At 51.8% G+C, this 24,329-nt stretch overlaps 1 protein-coding gene across 1 annotated transcript in view; it reads left to right on the forward strand.

The window, feature by feature from the left end:
• The window catches only part of LOC138514765 (tyrosine 3-monooxygenase-like), a 456,844-nt gene that overhangs the window by 279,715 nt on the left and 152,800 nt on the right, over window positions 1-24,329 (forward strand). The window lies entirely within an intron of this gene.

Consider the following 24,329-nt stretch of genomic DNA (forward strand, 5'->3'; position numbering starts at 1 on the left):
AGCGGGTGTGGGGGGGGGGTGCACAAGCAGGCTGATGTAATGTTGATTGCAGTAACATAAATGGATAATTTTGTTCACAACTGTCTTCTTTGTCGAGAAGCTAAAAGAACTGATCAAGCCCTGATGAAGCCCTGAGGCGGAAAGGGCTGAGGACGCTGTTTGGCTGTGGCGAGTGGAGTAGGAAGCAGGAAGCAGACTCAACTCAACTCTACCTCATTTACTTCCATAGAACCCGGAGAGGCCCAGAGAAAAGGGTAGAGGTGCGTGTGCCTTTAACAAGTGCTGGTCAGCTGACTATTTAAGGCCGCCTCTGTGACCCTTGCGGCGTGAAGCCCTGAGGCGGAAAGGGCTGAGGACGCTGTTTGGCTGTTTGGCGAGTTGGTGAATAATGGCGGTGGTGCCGTCCCCTGCATTGAGGACTCGAGCCCAGAGGCAACGGGACTGTGCCGGCACAATAGACGACACTGCTGTACAGCGTGTTCCACTCTTGCAGAAAGTAAGTCGCTATCACACATGCTCTTCTGACATAGTCGACTGCAATTCTGATCTAAATCATGAACAGGACCATGATCTGGAAGCTGCTATCCATACACTTTGTGCGACACAGTATTTGAACCATCTATTGTTTCAAGTGTAACAACTGAACCCGCTAATTCGCGGGACGAAACTCGCCTGCCTGCTGGCGCTGCTAAGGAGTCCTGTGCCGCTCTTGGTGGAGACGCACTGTGCGCGGCTGGTATGGGTGCCGAGTCCGGCGTTTCTTTGCCGGTGCCTTGCCTCGTGGCTCCAGCTGATGCTGAGACTGGGTCATCAGCGTGTGGCGGAAGTGCTCCCGCTTCGGCGTTGGCGGTTGCGGGCGCCGGCGATCCCGTGGATGCTGTCTCAGAGAGACCAGACTACAGAGGGAGGAGTTCGGCTCAGCACGGCCGGGGTGCCCCTGAGTGTAAGGTTAAACAAGGCTCCACTACAGTGGGAGAGGGAGAGGCTCCCCCTGGTGGAGATCACCATGCAAGAAAAGAATCAGCTTTGTTGAAAGACTGTAACCCAGTGGGACTACAGACCGCTGTGTCTTGTATACATGATTGTTCTCTTTCTAGCCTGGCCTGAGAGGACTCTATGCTTATCGCAAAGGAGTCAGACGTATTGTTCACTGCGAGCTCGCCAGTGTGTGTCAGGACTAAATCGACCACTGGGTCCTCTAGTGAAACTCATGAAGCTATTGCTAATGATTTCATTCACCAGTAAAGTACTGTAAATACAGGAACCCAACGTTCTGATCAGACCTTGAAGCTTGACAACCTGATTCAGTCGAATGTGAGCCACATGAATGCTGCAAGAAGAGACTCACTGGGAGTTGTGAATAAGGTTCTACAGAACCTAGTGCCCTTGAACAAAGCATACTCTAATAAGCAAGTCTTAGAGCAGAGGTTCCCAGTGGACTTTAACGCTAAAACAGCCTTAAAACGAAATAATAGCCAATTGTTGGGGGCAACGGCCGATATCTGGTCGGAGGTTTGCTACAAACGACCAAAGACATTTGACCACTTTCCAAATGAGGAGTCGCAGCATGAGACTTCTGTCATTCATTTGACCTCCCAAAAGAGACATGCTATATTAAACAGGAAGGCAAATGGCGCTATCGATGAAACATACTGCAACGAGCACTCCTCTCACAATGACTCTATGGACTCTTCACTGATGGAACGTCCGTTCCCCAAAATTCACCGAGACAAGGAGTACCATTCTAGCAGATCGCCGAAGCTCAACAGAAAAACAACAAGAGCTGAAATACCGACTGTGTTGTCCTCGACTGAATTGCAAGCCATTCTAATGACTTCCTCGTCGATTTCACTGGCCCTTTTTATGAAACTCTTTGAGAATATACATGAGGCAACTAAAGATTTAACAACTGTTGTGGCAATGATGAATTCCAAATTGATTGATTCAACTGGAAAAAAACTTGTGATCGCTCCTATGTGGAGCAACACGAGAGCATTAAAAGATTGGATGCAGCCTTTAGTTTACTAAGCGAGAGTAGAAAAAGCGATTCATCCGACAAAGGGCTGTTCGCAGAAGTTGCCCGAGAGACACTTGCCCTATTCAAATACAAAACAAATCAGTCACTTCTGCAAAAGTCTGCCGAGTATGTCATTCTTGACGGGGAGCAAACTAGTGCTAAGCCTAGACCCCAAGCAGCTCAAGAACACGTCAAGTCTGTAAAACAACTGCATATTCAAGCTGAGGCGTCGAACGTAAAAGAACATCAATGTCTCCAGTCTTCAATCCCAACATCGATTACTCTGGTAAGAGAAGAGCCCTCAATATCACGTACGAAGAGTGTTGCAGCGTCATTAGACGTCGGAAATAATGCCTCAGAGCCTTTGACGATGAATGGTCCCTGCTCTTCGGTAATTTCGTTTGCACCAAGTGTGGCAGACTTGTCCTTCAACACAGCTTTTGAGCAGGCCAGATGTGCCGCCAACAAAACCTGCCATGACCCTCAAACGGCTTCAACCTCAGGAGTCAGCATTCAAATGGAACCGACTTCAAAAGATAGAGTAATTCCCTCCACAGTGTGGCAATCTAAAGTTTTTCCAATTTTTTCTGGAGGGCTCCATGCCTCTGAAAAATCTGCGATAATACCACCGACATCACAACTTGCTGTAAAAATAATCAGTAAGAAATCAAAAAATCAAAAAGTAAAGAAAAATAATGCCTCAAATGGAGCGCGGAAGTTTCTGCGGAACATTAAATTGGTCCAGATAGTGCCTACTGACTTGGTTAAGACATCCATAGGCTCTGTTCCATCTATAAACCAAGCCCAAATGCAAGGAAACAGTGTGAACTTAATACCTGTTAAACAGCCACAAACTAAGAGTATTACAACAACCATCGACAACGCAATGGAACTACTGGACCTGTCAACTTATGACGAACCCGAATACGTGGAGTCGGAAGCTGTCTCTCCAATAGGCGTTGACTTGCCACACAATATGGGCGAGCACCAAAGTAAGGCACCTCTTCAATGTAATGAGAAGCCTGCACAGCTGATGGACAAAACAATGTTGGACAAACCTGCGAAAATTCAACCTCGCATTGATAAGGACGATTGCAGAAATCCCGCCGCAAAACGCGGGTCGCATGAAAGATCTTGTGAAATTATTGAAGTACGGGATAGTAATAATTCTCTGCCTCCTCCTATATTCAGCCCAGTGCTCCTCACAATGGATGAGAAGAGAAAACAATGCTTAGCCAATTCTCAAGCTGATACACTGAGGAGGCTTCGGTCGAGCTCAAGTCGTAGCAACACATTAGTAAACGAAAATGATTCCCATGGGGCACTGAACAGATGTATTGCCGTTGAGTCTTTGGATAAGGTGAAAGGGTTTGCGGCTGACAGACGTCCCCAAACATCAAAGGAACGTGTGTCAAAGTCAATCCTGACTACGAACTGCTCTCATAAGGTGATAATTGAGAGCTTAGAACCAATTGATAATCTGATCTTGAATCGAGGAACTGTACTTAAGTTACTTCACCTTGTACCAAGCTTACGTGCCATAACTTCAAATGATATAAAAATCGTGGAGTTTCCAGCTGAAGGCACGAATGACAAAGTAGTGCTCCATTTAATGACAAACTTACTTACTACTTCAATTTTGGAAGAAAACGTAGCATTGTTTTCATTGGGTTTCGACGTTTACAAATTTACTGTGCCTGATGCGTCTCGACCAACCTCCAATGGAAACTCGGAAGATCTAAGGGAGGCATCGCCGAGCGTTCTTATAACAAAGGCTCCGATAAGCGACACAGCGTTGAATCAATCACAGGAGCACTCGACTATGAAGCAAGTTTTTGATCAGAAATGCACTCAACCATCAAGTCCGTTAAGGAAAACTCATATATCAACGAGTGATGGTAGAGGGCAGGTGATGGCCAAAATGCACAAATAAGAATTACAATCAAACGAAGCAAATTCTCCCATGATATCCTCAAAGAGGATACTCAAACTGTAACTTCCATCCCAGGAAATCATGAATGGCAATGGCTAGCAGGGGCCCTAAACACAAAAATACCCAATAATGCCAGGAGAATGAAGCCCCTACGGAGTACTGTTTAGCCTCCTGGAACACACAAGGATTTATACATCTGTTTAACACTAGCTGGTTGGACAACTTACATATCGTGTGTTTACAGGAGACCTGGTTAAGTGAGCTGCCGGTATCCTCGGATTTTGAGATTGTAATAAATTCGGCTATAAAATCAAAACATGGGCGTCCTATGTCAGGGTTGCTGACAATGGTGAGAAGAACATCGGGTTGGCGTATCTTAAACTCTATCAACCATTCTCCTTATATTCAAGAGACGACCATTGAAAGAGCCGGTGTTCATGAAGATACGCAAGACAAGATTGTAATACTGAACTTATATTGGAACCATCTACGGGCAGGCAAAATGGATTTTATTGATCAGATAACAGGATTAATTGATCTTCGGGTGGAGTCATTAGATTGGTTCAAGATAATTCTTTGCAGTGATTTAAACATCGACCTTCTTAAGCAAGAAAATCTAGATCTAGGCTCATTGGCACAAGCATGGCTAAGCGAAATGGGTCTACGTAACATTCAGATGTTGAACGGAAGCATCTGTGGTGACATTCCACCTGTGCCCACATGGCATCGTGCGGATTCATCATCCATTATAGACTACATGTTCGTGTCTGAAGCTTTGCATCCTATGATACATTCGCTGAAGATCTGTGAAAAAGCAAACAGTGACCACGACATGTTACTCATGAAATTTGCAACATCTGGAGGCAAGCAAAGACCAAAGTGGCCACATAAACTCCAGGTTGAATCCAATAGAGTTCGCTTAAGATTGGAGGAGAGTGAAGTCAATGTGGTGATGATTCAGTACTGTCAATTAAGTGCTGATCTGGAATACGATCAATTATTGACTCGATTCAAAACCGTAAAGACAGGTCTAAAAAATTTAAACATGGTTCGGACTCATCATTTCGATCCCGAGATCCTGATCCAAAAACGAAGGATGCGTGCTGCACTTAGGAGAATTAAGTCCCTAGATGCTGCTACTCAAAAACTGGAAATAAAGAAGGTGAAACAAAAATATAAGAACTGGTTGAAGATGCACAAATATGCTCTAATGCAAAACGATGCGGAACAGATGCTTGCGACACTAAGGAAGAAAAACTCAAGGGACTTCTGGAGGCTCATCAATAACTTTCAAGCTCCTCAATTGGCTCTGCAGTCCTGCATGGTCCCGGAATCCGCATGGATAGCCCACTTTGAAACCCTCTACAAGGCAGAGGCACCAGGAATTGTCACATTGGAAACACCTTTGAAACCGTGGGATTTGACGTTTCCAAGAGAGGACATTGTATCAATAATTAAGAACGCAAAAAGCTCACGGGCACCGGGCCCTGATGGCCTTACCAATTTTACTATCAAACAACATCCTGAATAATGGGCATCCATATGTGTAGCCCTATTTGATAGAATAAGTAAGTGCCACAGGACCCCCAAATCTTGGAAATCTGCTGTCATTGTCCCCATATTCAAAAAGGGAGACAGAACATGCCCAAAAAACTATTGCCCAGTGGCACTATTGGATGTTTTGGGGAAAATCTATGCAACAATATTGCAGCAAAAACTCGTGGCATGGGCAGTCAAGTCTAATCATGGTGACAAAAGGCAATCGGGATTTGTAAAGCAAGTGGGCTGCTCACTAAACCTGCTACTTCTGAATCTGATGAAGATGGAGGCTATACAGTCTAATACAAAGGTCTATTTGGCCTTCATTGACTTTTCAAGTGCATTTGATACTATCGACAGGCCTCTTCTATGGTCAAAACTACAAAGTTGGGGATGTCCGGCTGACTTATTAACAGCAATCCAAGATCTGCACTCTGAAACCTCCATACAAATCCGTTTGGATAGTTCTGGAACTTTATCAGCACCAATCAAAACCTATAAAGGGGTAAAACAAGGCTGTCCCCTAGCTGCCGCAATATTCAGCTTATTCATATCAGATATAGGTTTTGCGATTGATTCAATAAGCTCTTTTCCACCAAAAGTAGCAAAGTCCCATCTAAGCTGGCTGCTATACGCCGATGATTTGGTCCTGATGGACCTAACTCCGTCGGCCTTCAGAAGAAGCTGAACGTGGTTGACCAATATGTTGCAACTAACCATCTGGTGATAAACACTAAAAAATGCGAAATCCTGATGTTACACAACCTGAACAGTAAAAGAGGTAAAAAATCTAGAAAACAGAGATGGTACCTGGGTCAAGAGACCATTCAGACAGCCGAGAGCGTAAAATACCTCGGCATGCTAATAAACTCGTCAATCAACAACGGTCCATGGGTCATTGAAACCAAAAGGAAATGCAAGCAACTGGCAGGTCAAGTTGTCATCATTCATAAGAAATTTGGAAAATTTTCATTAAAACCGGTGCTTGCTTTCTACCAGCAAAAGGTAATCCCGGTCTTACTATATGGCGCTGAAAACGCCTTGGGATGTAGCCACGACACTTGGGCATCGCTGGAGAATTGTTTCTGGTCTAAGGTATTGTCTCTCCCAAGGGGTATCCTGACATCATGTGTGAGATACGAACTGTCGCTCATTTCGCTCCATGCAAGGGTATGCTGGACTCTGGTGAGTCTGTTTCGCAAAACTCGCTTGCGCGAGCAAATTCCGCAATTTGACATCTTTCACGATCTGACGCCAACAAATAACAGCATGGTGGCCCTGTGGGTCAGGAGATGCGAAGAGATTCTGAGTGAATTTGGAATCAGTCTGGACATGCTGCATAACGACCCAAACGCCGCCAAATTAAAAATCTGGCGTGCGGATTGGGATCAAACTTGCTCACAACGAGCTGCAGCAAAAATGATGAGCGAGGCGCCGCTCGAAACACGGGCATTTAACTCTTCACAACGTTACATCGAGTTGTTTCCAGATCCTCAGGCTCGAAGAGTGTTTATGTCAATGCGCTTAAACATATTTAAAACCAAGGAGCGGTTGGCGTCATGGAAAAGTATGAATATCTCCAATCTAACGTGTAGACTATGCACTAAGGACAAAGAAACCCTTAAACATTTGGTGATATTTTGCACTGCACTTCGATCAGAAAGGACATATCACATGGGCCCTTGGAGCCTAAATCACCCCTCCCTTTGTGCCGACGATTGGTGGGCCAATATGTTCCAAGGAACGGACATGAAATTGATACTACCATTGACTCGTTTTCTAATGATAATTGAAAATCGTTTGGATTCAGTGTTGGTTGACGAGCAATGAGGATTTTGATTCGACCCTCGGAAGAGAAAATGGGAGGGGTCTTCTTAAAGGACTGGGATACGTTGATGTGTTGTGTTTTGTGTTTGTTTTGTAAATATTTTAAAGGTTTGTGTTAAACTGATAAAATTAAATTAAAAAAAAAATTAAAAAAAAGAGCTGATCACTGGATCACCACTGATCCCGGAGTGGAGGCCTTGCCCCCAGGCTGGCAAGTTCAATTATTAACCCTGGTTTTCCTTCCTTCCGGGAGTGGCTTCCGAGGTCCCAGGCACTTGTCGGTGAGTTTGTTGCTCTGGACTTTCTGCAGTGGCTACACTCCAGGCTTGCGAGAGGTGGCAGTTTGCCCGTCACTGGGAGCATCTTTCCAGAAGGTTTTCACTCCCTAGACTCTTGGGGTGGAGCCCGGCAGTGGTGGGGAGTGGGGGACAGGGGGGGCGGTAGCTGCTGCTTGACCACCTCCCTCATCTAGGTGCTTGGTCCCCGGACAGGTCTTTACTGACACCTCTTTCCTCACCAGTCTCATCCAGAGTCGCCACCCCACCTCGAGCTATCTCCTTTTGCTGGCCTCTCAGTCCTCCTCCCTTGCCACTCTCCCCAAAACGTCTCCTGCACTGCCCTGTTGGGGGCTGCTCCGGATCACCCGGGCAGCCCCACTCGGGTCGGGTGGCACCCGACGGTGCACACACAGGTGCGGCGATCACGCCTCTAGATTAGGGGTGGGGGTTCATCCCACCCGCTCCGGGACACCGGAGCTCCGCACATGGCCGGGAGGCAACCGGCTTACAGCGGCCCCAGCTCTGGGGTGCACCCAGGCCGGGGCCGCCACCCTGGCCTGACTCACAGTGCCAGGGGAACACACAGGGATGGTGTTGCCCGGCAGGGGCACCGTCCAGACGGCGTTGCCCGGCAGGGGCACCGTCTTGGAGCTGGGCCCCGTCCTTGGGCCCAGCACACGTGGTGAGGCGCCAGCCTGGCGCTAACAAAGACACACACACACACCACGGAGTCTCGTTGGTCTCGACTGATGAGCCGGAAGCAGCTCGTCTATTTTATTAACGTGGTCACATGGGGGACCACAACACGCACCTTAGAATATACCATGTCCCCCTGCAGGGGTGACATGCAACATGCCCCCTTGAACGCCCCACCCTGTGAGACAGAGCAGGCTGCATCCCATCCCCCCACAGGCACTTCCTGCTATTGAAGACGCCTGTGTTCTGAGGCTCGTGCTCCGAGTCACTCTCTCCTCTTCCCTCATCGGGGGCTTCCGGGGGCTCTCTTGTGTATGAGTTGCCGTGTATTTCCTCACTCGTCTGGGATCATGAATTGTGGAACAGTGTTTCTTTACCTCCTTACGCCCCAGCCTGGATAGGGGGGATGGGGTTTCTAAATGGGTCATTCTGCTGAGTGGCAAGAGTAGGGGCGGTTAAGGAAGAGTGGGCGCCTCTCCGATGGCCCTCTTCATAACACTGCCCAACAGTAGAGAAGGTGCGGGGGTTCCTCCCTGCGACTGCCCCCACCTCAGTGCGGGGGCTCAGTGAGCGTGGTCTATGGATGCCCATGTATCTCCCTCAGCCCTAACACCCACTAGCCCCCGGTGGCACCTGGGCCCATGGACCACCCCACAAATATGAGGGCAACGTAAATACATATTCTAGACACATGGGGGGACAGTGTGCATGTCTGTGTGCAAGAGAGCACTGAAATGAGTGAGTGGATCTCTGTGTGTTCGTATGCAGTGCATGCATGTGTGTGCTTGGCACATGTGCAGGGGCACACAAGCAGAATGGCAACTCTGGCATTTATTGTAGGCAATGTTGTAAAACGCTTTTGTGTACTCTTGAAGACCTGAACTGAGTGAAATGTAGGGCTTTCTACCCAATGTGTCTTAAAATTCAGGGTATTGTATTTGTTTTGGGGTTTATACAGGGTAAGGCGGACACTCTAAAGCTGAGTAGGCCCTGAGGATTTTTGAGATCTTGTGTTTGAGAAGTTAGTAGGTTTACATGTCTCTCAAGATTAGTGGCCCCCAATTACTCAGTGGCTCTGGACCCCGCCACTCCATCCTTCTCCCTGGACCCCGCCGCGCCATCCTTCTCCCTGGACCCCGCTGCTCCATCCTTCTCCCTGGACCCCGCCGCTCCATCCTTCTCCCTGGACCCCACCGCTCCATCCTTCTCCCTGGACCCCGCCGCTCCATCCTTCTCCCTGGACCCCGCCGCTCCATCCTTCTCCCTGGACCCCACCGCTCCATCCTTCTGCCTGGACCCCGCCGCTCCATCCTTCTGCCTGGACCCCGCCATTCCATCCTTCTCGCTGGACCCCGCTGCTCCATCCTTCTGCCTGGACCCCACCGCTCCATCCTTCTCCCTGGACCCTGACGCTCCATCCTTCTGCCTGGACCCCGCCGCTCCATCTTTCTCCCTGGACCCCGCCATTCCATCCTTCTCGCTGGACCCCACTGCTCCATCCTTCTGCCTGGACCCCACCGCTCCATCCTTCTCCCTGGACCCTGACGCTCCATCCTTCTCCCTAGACCCCGCCACTCCATCCTTCTCCCTGTACCCCGCCACTCCATCCTTCTCCCTGGACCCCGCCACTCCATCCTTCTCCCTGTACCCCGCCACTCCATCCTTCTCCCTGGACCCCGCCATTCCATCCTTCTCGCTGGACCCCGCTGCTCCATCCTTCTGCCTGGACCCCACCGCTCCATCTTTCTCCCTGGACCCCGCCGCTCCATCCTTCTCCCTGGACCCCGCCGCTCCATCCTTCTCCCTGGACCCCGCCGCACCATCCTTCTCCCTGGACCCCACCGCTCCATCCTTCACCTGGACCCTGCTGCTCCATCCTTCTCCCTGGACCCCGCTTCCCCATCCTTCTCCCTGGACTCCGCCGCTCCATCCTTCTCCCTGGACCCCGCCGCTCCATCCTTCTCCCTGGGCCCCGCCGCTCCATCCTTCTCCCTGGACCCCGCCGCTCCATCCTTCTCCCTGGACCCCGCCATTCCATCCTTCTCGCTGGACCCCGCTTCTCCATCCTTCTGCCTGGACCCCACTTCTCCATCCTTCTGCCTGGACCCCACCGCTCCATCCTTCTCCCTGGACCCCGCCGCTCCATCCTTCTCCCTGGACCCTGCTGCTCCATCCTTCTCCCTGGACCCCGCCACTCCATCCTTCTCCCTGGACCCCGCCGCTCCATCCTTCTCCCTGGACCCCACCGCTCCATCCTTCTCCCTGGACCCCACGGCTCCATCCTTCACCTGGACCCCGCCGCTCCATCCTTCTCCCTGGACCCCGCCGCTCCATCCTTCTCCCTGGACCCCGCCATTCCATCCTTCTCGCTGGACCCCGCTTCTCCATCCTTCTGCCTGGACCCCACTTCTCCATCCTTCTGCCTGGACCCCACCGCTCCATCCTTCTCCCTGGACCCCGCCGCTCCATCCTTCTCCCTGGACCCCGCTGCTCCATCCTTCTCCCTGGACCCCACGGCTCCATCCTTCACCTGGACCCCGCCGCTCCATCCTTCTCCCTGGACCCCGCCGCTCCATCCTTCTCCCTGGACCCCGCCATTCCATCCTTCTCGCTGGACCCCGCTGCTCCATCCTTCTCCCTGGACCACGCCACTCCATCCTTCTCCCTGGACCCCACCGCTCCATCCTTATCCCTGCACCCCGCTGCTCCATCCTTCTCCCTGGACCCCACCGCTCCATCCTTCTTCCTGGACCCCGCCGCTCCATCCTTCTCCCTGGACCCCACCGCTCCATCCTTATCCCTGCACCCCGCTGCTCCATCCTTCTCCCTGGACCCCACCGCTCCATCCTTCTCCCTGGACCCCGCCGCTCCATCCATCTCCGTGGACCCCGCCGCTGCATTCTTCTCCCTGGACCCCGCCGCTCCATCCTTCTCCCTGGACCCCACCGCTCCATCCTCATCCCTGCACCCCGCTGCTCCATCCTTCTCCCTGGACCACGCCACTCCATCCTTCTCCCTGGACCCCACCGCTCCATCCTTATCCCTGCACCCCGCTGCTCCATCCTTCTCCCTGGACCCCACCGCTCCATCCTTCTTCCTGGACCCCGCCGCTCCATCCTTCTCCCTGGACCCCACCGCTCCATCCTTATCCCTGCACCCCGCTGCTCCATCCTTCTCCCTGGACCCCACCGCTCCATCCTTCTCCCTGGACCCCGCCGCTCCATCCATCTCCGTGGACCCCGCCGCTGCATTCTTCTCCCTGGACCCCGCTGCTCCATCCTTCTCCCTGGACCCCACGGCTCCATCCTTCACCTGGACCCCGCCGCTCCATCCTTCTCCCTGGACCCCGCCATTCCATCCTTCTCGCTGGACCCCGCTGCTCCATCCTTCTCCCTGGACCCCACCGCTCCATCCTTCTCCCTGGACCCCGCCGCTCCATCCTTCTCCCTGGACCCCGCCGCTCCATCCTTCTCCCTGGACCCCGCCATTCCATCCTTATCCCTGGACCCCGCCGCTCCATCCTTCTCCCTGGACCCCACCGCTCCATCCTTATCCCTGCACTCCGCCGCTCCATCCTTATCCCTGCACTCCGCCGCTCCATCCTTCTCCCTGGACCCCACCGCTCCATCCTTCTCCCTGGACCCCGCTGCTCCATCCTTCTCCCTGGACCCCGCCGCTCCATCCTTCTCCCTGGACCCCGCCGCTCCATCCTTCTCCCTGGACCCCGCCGCTCCATCCATATCCGTGGACCCCACCGCTCCATCCTTCTCCCTGGAGAGAGCGCCCTCTCCTGCATCACACAACAAAAACCTGGTTGGTGGAGGTGAGACTGTGCAGGGGACACTGCCTTCTGTAAGGGGCCCATGTGAGCACCTCAGAGACTGGTTGACTGTGCCTTGCTTTCAGGTGACACTGGGCAGAGGGCACCTACCAGCACCCCCATGAGTGGCTGAACCCCGGGGCCCTCCAGCTTTCGGCACTGTATACATTTGCCAAAGCTTCGTTGATTCCCAACAATGTAGCCCCTCCCACCCTCCGACGTCATTCACCTCATACCCTAATAAATCGCTGGACATTTATTTATGTATTTATTGGTTATTTGTAAGGTGCCTATATAACAAATGGTGTTTCAAGGCCCCACAAGACAAAAAAGGTGGGTGTTGGGGGGGGGGGAGGGGGCAAGGGAGAAAGATAACAATACCGGCCGTACTAGGCCCTGCGACATTTGGATCGTGCAAGTGAAGGAACAAGCAGTACGAGGGGGGGGGGGGAGTGCTAGAGTGGGAAGGGAAGTGTAAGGTAAAGAGGAACGAGTACAAGTGAGAACGGGACTGCAGGAGGGGCATAGGGTCTAGGCAGGTGATAAGGGGAGGCCAAGAGTGCAAGTGCTGGGGATTGCATGGGGTGCAGGTCCACGTGCAAGGAGTGGGGTGGACCCTGGGCGGGGGGTGTCATGCTCTGTAGAACTCAGAGGGAACCAGGCAGCCAGTCACTGTAGCATATCCCGGTGTTCGCAGGTGATGGGAGAGGGAAGGAAGAAGAGAAAAGGAGGGTCTTGAGGAGCTCCGAGAACCTAAGGAGATCCGGCTCAAGTCTGAGGGGCGGGGAGACCCTTCCAGATGGAGGCTCCTGCAGAGGAGAGAGATGTACCCCACACTCTCAGCTTGGAGAAGCATCTGATCTGCGGAGAATTGGAGCTAGAAGACCAGAGGGCTCTAGTAGGGAGTTATTTAGGGAGAGAGAGTTGGATATAGCGTAGTCCCCATCCCCAGAAAGCCTTGTGGATGATGCAGAGGGTCTTGAACTTGATCCTAGAAGCAACCGGCAGCCAGTGGAGAGATTTTAGGGCTTGGGAGATGCAGTCCCTGGGCTTGAGGCCAAGGATAAGTCTTGCAGTTCTATTTTGGATTAGTTGAAGGGGGCGGTCGGAGGATAAAGGAAGATTGATGAAGAGGATATTGCAGTAGTTAAGCCTAGAGCGGACCAGATCCCTGGATACATTGAGTTTCTGGGGGAAGGTGAGGAAGTGCAGAATGCCTCTGAGGAGGTGAATCTGGTAGTGGGCCTTCATGGCAAGGTCCACAATATGAGGAGAGAAGGAGAGAGAGGAGTCAAAAATGACACCAAGGTTTTATGCCTCACAAGAGGTTGAAGGGAGGGCACCCAAAGAGGGTGGCCAGAAGGTGTGAAAGAAGGTGGGAGATGGGATCCCAATGAGAAGAATCTCAGTCTTACTGGCATTAATGCAGAGATCTTTAGCAGCACACCATTCTGAATAGCAGTCAGACAGTCAGGGATGAGAGCGGAAGAACAGGAGGCAGTAGAGGGAAGTGTAGAGGAGCAGTTAATTGCTTCTACATGAAGTCCCCCCCCCGCCCAGCCGTATGTTGGAAGCCTGAGATTATGCCAAGCTCAACGCTATTCGAGAACAACTCTCCATTGAGGAAACCCTATGAAATGTTTCCATGAAGAGATGATAGTCCGTTCAAGGAGCTCCCCGAAGGAATATGAAAATGAGAGAAAGAGGAGCTGGTGACGTCATGAAAGACGTGTGTGATGCACAGAGAAGACTAGCTGAAGAAGAGAAGGAACAAGTTACTTACATGTAACTGTTGTTCTCCAGCATGGGTCTGGCATGGATTCACATGCTCATGAATATTCCCCGTCGTCATGCCGGGAATCCTCAGTAAAATAAAAATCAGTTTCAGTTTCGTTTCTGAACTGTCTTTCTACTAGTAACCAATCACTGGTCTCTGGGTCATACTGCCCCCAGACAATGACTGCCCTCTACCTAAGCCCCTCCTCTGGCAGCCATCTTCAGATTTGGTAGCACGTGAAGTGGCAGTAGGACCAAGTGAAGAGCCGCAGAGGGGTAGGAGGGAGGGTTCGCATGTGAATCCATGCCAGACCCTTGCTGGAGAACAACAGTTACAGATAAGTAACTTGTTCCTTCTCCAGCATGGGGTCTGGCATGGATTCACATGCTCATGAATATAAGAATACATGGCAGTACACACATGCACAACCACGGGAGGTGGCAAAAGGCTCAACATTAAGCATTACATAAACTCAACATTAAGCAACTCTTACCTCCTCACCAGGCCCACCTTCAGGAGAACAGGTTGCGCAGCACTGCTTGGCCGACTCTGGACTCCTCCCTGGCATCCTGGTCGACGCAGTAGAATCTCGTGAAGGTGTGCGTCGACCTCCACGTAGCAGCCCTGCAGATGTCCAGCAGGGGCACACCAGACAAGAATGTCATGGTAGCAGTGATCGCTCTGGTCGTATGGGCTCCCGGACGGCCGGGCAAGGGTCGGTTTGCCAACCGGTGACAGTGCATGATGCAGCCAGAGAGCCATCTGAAAATGGAAGCCTTTGAGAGGGCCTTCCCTAGGTTCACAGGTCCAAAGTTCACAAACAGTTGTGATGTCTTCCGAAGGCTCTTCGTGCGGTCTACGTAGAACTTCAGTGTTCTAGCTACATCCAGCGAGTGCAAAGTCCTCTCAGCCGGCGACAAAGGCAACAGAAAGAAAACAGGTAACACCAAAGGCTCGTTGAGATGGAAGTCCGACGGCACCTTGGGCATGGAGGAGGGGTGCGTCCTCAGCACCACCCTCGTCTCGTGGAATGTCAGGTATGGAGGTTTACAGGAGAGGGCCTGGATCTCTCCCACTCATCGTGCGGAGGTGATGGCCACAAGAAACGCTGTCTTCCACGACAGGAACTTCAACGGTGCCGAATGCAGTGGCTCAAATGGCGGCCCAATGAGCCTGGTCAGCACCACGTTAAGCTTCCATGCCGGGGCCGGAGCCTTCACCAGCGGGAACGATCGGAACAGTCCTTTCATGAACTCCTTAACCAGGCGATGGGATCATAGCGATGAGCGCCCCAGAGTTCTGGTGTAGCGGGAGATAGTCGCCAGATGGATCTTGATGGAGGCATGTGCCAGGCCCGCCTTGTCCAGTGATAGCAAATACGACAGCACTTGAGGGGCCGTAATCCGCAGAGGGTTAATATTCTGTGCACGGCACCAGACAGAGAACCTCTTCCATTTGTGTCCATAGCACTTGAGAGTCGAGGACGCCCTGGCTTTTGCAAGCACCTCCTTGCAGTCCGCCGGGATGTCGTACCCTCAGAACTCTAGTGCTACAGGAGCCAGGCCTGCAGGTTCAGTGGAGGATGGCGCCTCCTTCTCTGGCGAGAAGATATGCGTCTGTCGGCAGTTTGACTGGGGGACACACAGACATGTCCAGAAGGTCCGGGAACCAAATCTGCCTTGGCCACGCCGGTGCGACGAGGATCATCCTGCACCGGGACAGTCTGAGTTGACTGAGGAGTCGCAGCAGCAATGGCAACGGCAAGAACGCATACAGGAATAGGCCGTCCCAGGGGAATGAGAAGGCATTGCCCAAGCTCCCTGGCTGGGGAAACCTGCTGGCGAACCTCTGGCACTTGGCGTTCCTCGCCGTCACAAATAGGTCGATCTGGGGATTGCCCCATCGTTAGAACAGGAGATCCACTTGATCCTGCCGCAGCTCCCACTCGTGGCACAAGCACAGCTCCCTGCTGAGTGAGTCGGCGATGGTGTTCTTTATTCCTGCCAGATGGAAGGGTACCAGAAACATCCTTTGGGCGACGGCCCAGTGCCACAGATCCTGCGCTTCCTTGGATAGGGCTGGGGATCTCATGCCCCCCTGCTTCTGGATGTAAAATATTATGGTGGTGTTGTCAGTGAAGATCCTTATCACCTTGCCCTTGAGGGACAGAAGGAATGACCTGAGGGCCCAGAACACGGCTCGGAGCTCCAGGACATTGATGTGCAGAGACCTCTCCTCCTGGAGCCAAAGGCCTCTTGCGTGGAGATCTCTGGTGTGCGCTCCCCATCCTTCCAGGGAGGCGTCCGTCGTCACTGTTTCCTGATGTGCTGGGGTCTGGAAGTCCATGCCCGCCGCTAGGTGCGCGTGGGTGCCCCACCACCAGATCGCTTGGCGGAAAGTCTCATTGAGTGTGATCCTGTCCTTGAAACTGTCTGCCGCTTGCATCCAATGGGCGTCGAGGAACTCCCGCAGTGGTTGCATCCGCAGCCTGCATAGGCGCACGAGGAAGATGCCCGATGACATCATGCCAAGTAGGGACTTGATGGACCTCACCCTGGCCACCTCCATGGTCAACAGCCGTTGCACCCTGCCCAGGATGGCCTTCGTCCTTTCCTCCGACGGGGAGGCCAATCAAGCCTCTGTGTCGAGGCTGGCTCCCAGGAACAGGGTGACTTGCGATGGTACCAAATGGGATTTCGCGAAGTTGATTGAGAATCCCAGATCCGTGAGCAGTTGGACGGTCTTTGCTGTGTAATGGACGGCAAGTTCTCTTGACTTTGCTCGGATGAGCCAGTTGTCCAGGTAGGGGTTGAGGTGAATCCCCTGAAGGCGCAGCCGCGCCGCCACTGGTGCCAGGCACTTGGTGAATACCCTGGGCGCCGACTTCAATCCAAAGGGAAGGGCTTTGAACTGGTAGTGCCATCCCTGGACCACGAATCGTAGGAATTTGTGATGTACCTTTAGAATGGGGATGTGGAAGTAGGCATCCTCCAAGTCCAGCGCCTCCCTCCAGCTGTCGCAGCACGTGCTGGAGGGTGAGCATCTGGAATTTCTGAGACTTGATGTACTTGTTTAGACGACGAAGGTCCAAGATGGGTCCCAAACCGCCGGTCTTCTTCCGGACGAGGAAGTACCGCGAGAACACTCCGGAGCCTTTTTGGGACGAGTTCTATGGCTCCCTTCCTTAGCTTCGCTCGTACCTCCAGAAGTAGTTGTGGTATGAGGTTTTCCTTCCTGGCCACGGGTGGTATACAGGGACACTTTCTCTGAAATTACAAGGTGTGCCTGCGGGCCAGGGCATCTAGCACCCAACGGTCGGTGCAGATGGACTCCCACACGCTGACGAATTTCACCAGGCAGCCTCCTACCAGGGTGCTTGGTTGGGGGCCCGACGCCACGGCCGGTTCAGTCCTGTATGGCCGCGGTCTTGCTGCCTTGGCCTCCTTGTCGATGACGACGAGATCCTTCTGTCTTGCCGCGTCCTCTGTAGGCTTCCTGCGACGAGGAGCGGGCCTCTTGGCGGTAAGACGAGGAGCCACTGCCGAATCCTTGGAGGCACCTTGCTTGCCTCCAGAGTTCCGAATGGATGGCCGTCATTGTTGAAGAACACCCAAGGCCCGAGCTATCACGGTGTCCGCCTTGATGACCTGCAGTGACTCGTCCACTGTCTTGCCGAACAGGTTGTTCCAGTTGAAGGGCATGTCCAGAACCCTGGTCTGCACGTCTTGGTGGAAGTCATGGCCTTGAGCCAGCTTTGCCGAGGAAGGCAAACTCTGTTGCCCATCTGGCGAAAGCCGGTGTCAGTGATTTCCGTGGTTACCATAATGGTGTAGTCCGAAGCCACCTCGCCTTCCTGTAGGATATCCAGGGCCTCAGCCCTCTTGTCGTCCGGGAGGAAGTCCAGCAGTGGAGCGATCTTAAACCATAGCTCCCTGTCGTAGCATGCCACAATCGCGAGGGCGTTGGCTGCTTTAATACTCGTCGCTGCCGATGAGATGACCCGCCATCCATGACGTCCAGTTTCTTTCCCTTGCCGTCCGGCGGGGAAGTTGAAGTAGAAGCCGTCACCCCTGCTGCTTTCTTCTTGGCCGCCGCAGAGATGAACGAATCCGGGGACAGCTGTGCCCTAAGGCACATAGGGGCGGATCCCGGGACCCGGTACTTCTTCTCGTACCAGTCCCTCTTAGCATGAGCCGTGGACGGGTTCTTTAGGAGCACCAGCCCCTCATCCCAGATGTCATCCAGTAATGGAACTGAGGGGATAGTCTTCCTCTTGGCCTCCCACCATTGGTAGAGGAAACCTTCCTTCTTCTGCTCTTCGGGTGTCAGGATTCCTGCCCCTCATGTTCCCAGCCCTCCAAGATGTCAGGCTGGAGCCAGGCCACGTTCACCTACATGGCCCTCAAGGGCCTCTCCATCCCTCCAAACACCCACTTGGAGTCAAACTTGGTGCTTGTGGCACCAGACTCACTCACTCCCATAGGATAACATTGGGGATTGGACTTGTAGTGCATTGATGGGGACAAGATGGATGCCCCCACATATTTCGGTTCCCAGAACTGCATGTGCGGTCTAGTCTTTTGGGTGTGGTTCAGCCCAGAGACACCTGGGATACCCAAAGACTATTTAAGCCACACCCAGGCTGAGAAACATGCTTTGCGTTTTCTGCACCTGCAGCGTGACACTCAACGTGTTCGGATCGGTCTCCAGTAGGCCTGCATCTTTCTTCTGCGCTCAGCTCCTGCAAGAACAAGAACACCGTTAGGAACAGCCTTACCTTGCGGCGCTTCTGCCCATCATTCATCGCTCCTTCTGTTCTGCGGGCATCTTCGGCAGTGTCATTCCCATCCCGGCACGCCGCTTCCTAAGGAAAAGGGAAAACAACAGAAAAAAGGCATTAGTAAGCATTCTGCAAATCTTTGCTTATTTTTAAATACTGAACGAGCTTCAAACGCTTACCTGAATCCCAGCCGCTCTGGGGGAACTCTGTCTCCGGAACTTCTCAACCATCTGCAAGAGGGAAAAGACACTCCAGGTTAGCGTGGAAACATCTAGAGGCGCCGCATACCATGCTTACTCACCGCATTTCTTCTTCATAACCGGCATCCACGCTGAAAACGTTGCGGCACCTAAAAGACACAGAAAAAGAACTCAGTTCAATGCAAATACGAAAGGGGTGCATCGCGCATCGCGCTCTCACTCACCTTCAGCGCTACTCATCTCAGCAACACGCCGCCATCCCCGGACGCCGGCTATCATCTAAGGAAGGAAAGGAACGAAGTTAGAGAACTGTTCAAAAGACTCATTATACTTACTGTCAGACTCTTGCCAGTGAAGTAACTAGCCATCAAGGAGCCCGCAACAATCAACGCGCCGCTGCGCTGAAAGCAGGATGGAGAGCACACTATCCAAGAAAACAAGGTGAGCTGTGGATCAAAGGGAAGGGTTGGACCCCGGGGAAGAAGGGGTTCAAGCACACAGAGACAATAGGGTGTTAAACTCTACCAATCCTGTGTTTCAGGCCCAGTCTCCAGTTGAATAGCCTCCAGGGAAGGGTTTGAGGTCGTAAGAGGTCGGAACAGGCTGAGTGACGTCCCCGTGGGTACCAGGTGAGCGTTACAGAACGCAAAGCCTCACATCAAAATCCACCTGGGCGTCATGGAAATGTCAGAAACCGACCAGTTAGCCCACATGTTGGGTCAGCTCCGTTCCGAAATACATGCAGCCAGGCAGGAGACCAACACCATGAGGAGAGAGCTGATAGTAGCTAAAGAACGCACTGATGATTTAAACCGGCAACTTCTCCAGTCACAAGCAGGTCATGCACCATTTCCGGGAAGCGTGCCCTCGATGCCAGTGCCATCAGCCAAACCCGTTCAGATAACCTTTATTGGGGCAGTTCCCTTGGCCCCGCCCGAACGTTTTACGGGGGATCCCAAGAGGTTTACAACGTTCATGAACCAGTGCCGCCTGTACTTCCTCTGTAGGCCAGGGGCCTTTCCGAATGACCAATCATGGGTCGCTTTTGTGCTATCCTCCCTGAGTGGTAGCGCCACAGACTGGTCTGTACCCTTTGTGACCCAAGACGATCCTTTGCTGCATGACTTCAGGGGCTTTCAGCAGGAGATGGAAAATCTGTTTGCCCGTCATACTCATGGGCAGGCATTAGACAACGAACTTCTGTCCCTACGCCAAGGGAATCAAGACCTATTAACATACATAGCCACCTTCAATAGACTCGTAGTTGAAGCAGAATGGCCGGTGGAGAAGAGAAACGCAGTATTTCATTGGGAGTTGCGGGGGGAGCTCAAGGATGTTCTCGCACAAGTAGTGAACCCCCTGAAATACTGCTCAGAATTCATTGACCTTGTTGTTCAACTGGATCATAGGTTGCAGGACTGAAGAGCAGATCGCCCAGACTGGACCCTCGCCCTATGTATGTGCGTTCAAAGGACAATATTGCCCGAACAACGGAAGGTTCAGGAGAACCAATGCAAATCGGGGGGGTCAGATCCCCCTTGACTAAAGCGGAAAGGGATAAAAGGAGACAGCAGCAGTTATGTCTGTACTGTAGAAGGTCAGGTCATTTCCTTAAAGAGTGCCCTGAGAAGCCACCGAGGAGGACGGTAGCGGCCACGGACAAGGAAGATACCATCAAGGAATCAGAAAACTCCCCAGCCGGCAAGTGTAGGGGTCCACTTGTCGAGCAAAGAAAGTGAACTACAGACCTCCCATTTTGCACTATCTGTGGTCTTGATCAATCACCAACAACCATCTCGGATGCACGCAGTAAGAGCATACATAGACAGTGGAGCCATTGGGAATTACATCGACCAGGATCTTGCGGCAAAGATGGGGCTTCAGTTACACCTTAATCAACCACCGACACTGTTACCACTGTCGACGGCACGGAAATAGCTTCTGGTCCAGTCTCCCAATGCACTGCAGCTTTAACCCTTCTGTGCCAGGATGGACACCAAGAATCTATTGTTTTCGACCTCATTAAGGCACCACAGTTCCGGTTGATTTTGGGAATGCCATGGTTGGTAGCTCACAATCCTCGAATCGATTGGCGAGCAAAAGAATTGGCCTTTCCCGAGACTAGCGCCCACACATGTTATCGCCAAGAGAAACAACCAATAGACACCAGAACATCCACGCTTGCGACTGTGGCAATCGGCACCCTGCCAAGTGAATACCAGGACTTTCAAGATGTCTTTCAGAAAGAACAGGCTAATACCCTACCACCGCATAGACCATACGATTGCTAAATCGACCTCATACCCGGCGCACAAATCCCTTATGGGTGAATTTACGCACTCACGGAACCAGAAAACCAGCACCTGAAGGCCTATCATGACCAATACCTGGCCAACGGGTTCATCCGTCCCTCAAAGTCTCCAGCAGCCAGTCCTCTATTCTTCGTACTGAAAAAGGAGGGGGACTTGAGAACAAGCATTGACTATCACGCACTGAACCAGATTACCGTAAAAAATCGCTACCCCCTGCCTCTGATCCTGAATTGCTTGATCAAGTCAAAGATGCCCAAATCTACACAAAACTAGACCTGAGGGGGCATATAACCTTGTTCGGTTAAAACAGTGGGACGAATGGAAAACCGCTTTTCGCACCAAATACGGCTTGTATGAATATCAAGTAATGACCTTTGGCCTTTGCAACGAGCCTGCTGCATTTCAATACTTCATGAACGATGTCCTACGGGAATTGATTGATGTCTGTGCTCTAGTGTACATTGACGATATCCTAGTATATTCCGCATCAAAGCAGGACCACGTTAAACACGTCCGATCCATATTGGAGAAACTCTGTCAACAGCAGCTCTATGCCAAGCTCGAAAAGTGCTCATTCCACGTCTCTGAGGTGGAATTCCTGGGCTTTATTCTCAGCCCGAATGGAATCCGAATGGATGTACACAAGGTAGATGCTATCCTGAACTGGCCATCCCAAAATTCATTCAATGGGGTTCAAAGTATGCTGGGTTTTGCAAACTTCTACCGCCGGTTCATCCCAGGATTTTCGCAAATCGTGCATCCCATCACGTCATTACTAAGGAAAAGCAACAAAAAGTTCCAGTGGACAACAGAAGCCAAGGAGGCTTTCCAGGAACTCAAAGCAAGATTCACATCTCCCACAATCTTACGCCACCCTCGCCTTGATCTCCCATACCTGGTGGAAACGGATGCCTCAAGCATGGCTATGGGAGCCGTCCTCTAACAAAAGGACCCCGAAACGGGCCAGTTACACCCTGTTGCCTTCTGGTCACGTAAATTCACACCCCCTGAACTCAATTACGCTATCACAGACAAAGAACTCCTGGCCATTAAGTCAGCCTTTAAGGCATGGCGGCACTACCTCTTGGGCGCCAGACACACAATCACCGTAATAACTGACCACCGGAACCTCCAGTACCTAAAAACTGCAAAGGCCCAATCCTCACGACAACTACGTTGGGCTCTTTTTTTTTTGCTGAATATGACTACGTGATTACATTTTGACCAGGGGTGAAAAACAGGAAGGCCGATGCCCTTTCCCGTACGGGGGTGGAAAAGCAAGGGTATCAGACCCCTGACCCAATAGCAATCATCCCGAGTGACAAGCTCCTAGGAATCACAGCAACCATAACTCAGAAAGAATTTCATGAAGATATCCATAACCTCATGCGTCTGGTGCAATTACAAGCGTTGAGTGCACAAGGAGAACATTACATGATAAAAGATAATTTGCCCTACTTCAGGAATCGTTTATTCTTACCAAACCAAGAACTACGAGAACAAGTCATGTCCGGTTATCATGATTCCTTGATCGAGGGCCACCCCGGAATTGCTAAAACCTTAGCCAAGGTAAAACGAAATTATTGGTGGCCCACGTGGTGTAAAGACATTATCCAATTCATCCTATCTTGTGGAGTGTGTGCTCAAAACAAGTCATCCAAGCAGAAACCGGTTGGGCCATTACAACCATTGGACATCCCACCAGCACCCTGGCACACGTTGTCCCTCGATTTTATTACTGACTTACCACCCAGTCAAGGGTTTAACACTATTCTTGTGGTCATTGACCTATTTTCAAAAATGGCACATTTCATTCCTCTTAAGGGGCTCCCAAATGCTTCCACTCTGGCAAAGGTATTTCTTGAAGGCATCATACGGCTCCATGGGTTTCCTTCAGTTTTGGTCTCAGACAGAGATACTCAATTCGTATCTAACTTCTGGAGAAAATGCTGCTCTATGGCCCAGATCGACATCAGACTATCCACCAGTCACCATCCCAAACGGATGGTCAAACTGAGAGAACAAATCAGACGCTCAAGCAGTATCTGCGTTGCATGTTACACCAAGCTGAAGGAAGCTGCTACAACCCATTAAGGATAGCTGAATATGCTTATAATCATTCCCTACACACCAGCACTGGGCAGACACCCTTTTATACCATGTATGGCAGGCACCCACGTACTTCTGAGTTGGACGTTCCTACAATCCTGGAAATGCCAGCAGTCAAAACCTTGCACACGGCCATTTCTCAAACCTTTAAAAGGGCAGCTGAACACCTTCTTCATGCTAAGAATCACCAAAAGAAATTTGCTGATCAACACCGAGCAAAGGCCCCCAACTACCAAGTGGGAGACAAAGTCTGGCTGACATCTAAACATGTGTCCATTAAAGGAGCCCAAACTTTCCGTCCAAGATACCTGGGTCCATTCACCGTCACCTCTGTGATAAATCCTGTGGCGGTCAGACTAGCTTTTCCGTCAAACATGCAGATTCATCCTGTGTTCCACGTGTCTCTCCTTAAACCTGTTCAACCTGGGACCCGGGTAGCAACGCCACCGCAGCCAGTAATAGTCGACGGGGAGCTAGAATTCGAAGTCAAGGACATCCTAGATTCAAAGTACGTCAGATCCAAATTATACTACTTAGTAGACTGGAAGGAGTATGGTCCACAAAACAGGACATGGAGCCTTGTGAGTACATCCGTGCACCTCGCTTGCTTAGACGATTTCATCAAAACCATCCAACCAAACCAGGACCAGACAAAAGAGCCACCTTGAGAGAGGCCTTGGGGGCGAGTGCTGTCATGATTCCTGCCCCTCTTGTCCCCAGCCCTCCAAGATGTCAGGCTGGAGCCAGGCCACGATCACCTACATGGCCCTCAAGGGCCTCTAAATCCCTCCAAAGACCCACTTGGAGTCAAACGTGGCGCTTGTGGCACCATACTCACTATCTCCCATAGGATAACATTGGGGATTGGACTTGTAGTGCATTGATGGGGACAAGATGGATGCCCCCACATATTTCGGTTCCCAGAACTGCATGTGCGGTCTAGTTTTTTGTGTGTGGTTCAGCCCAGAGACACCTGGGATACCCAGAGACTATTTAAGCCACACCCAGGCTGAGAAACATGCTTTGCGTTTTCTGCACCTG

This window comes from Ambystoma mexicanum, chromosome 12, assembly GCF_040938575.1.
Source record: "Ambystoma mexicanum isolate Mex_15411 chromosome 12, UKY_AmexF1_1, whole genome shotgun sequence".
In the NCBI taxonomy this organism is placed as follows: Eukaryota; Metazoa; Chordata; class Amphibia; order Caudata; family Ambystomatidae; genus Ambystoma; species Ambystoma mexicanum.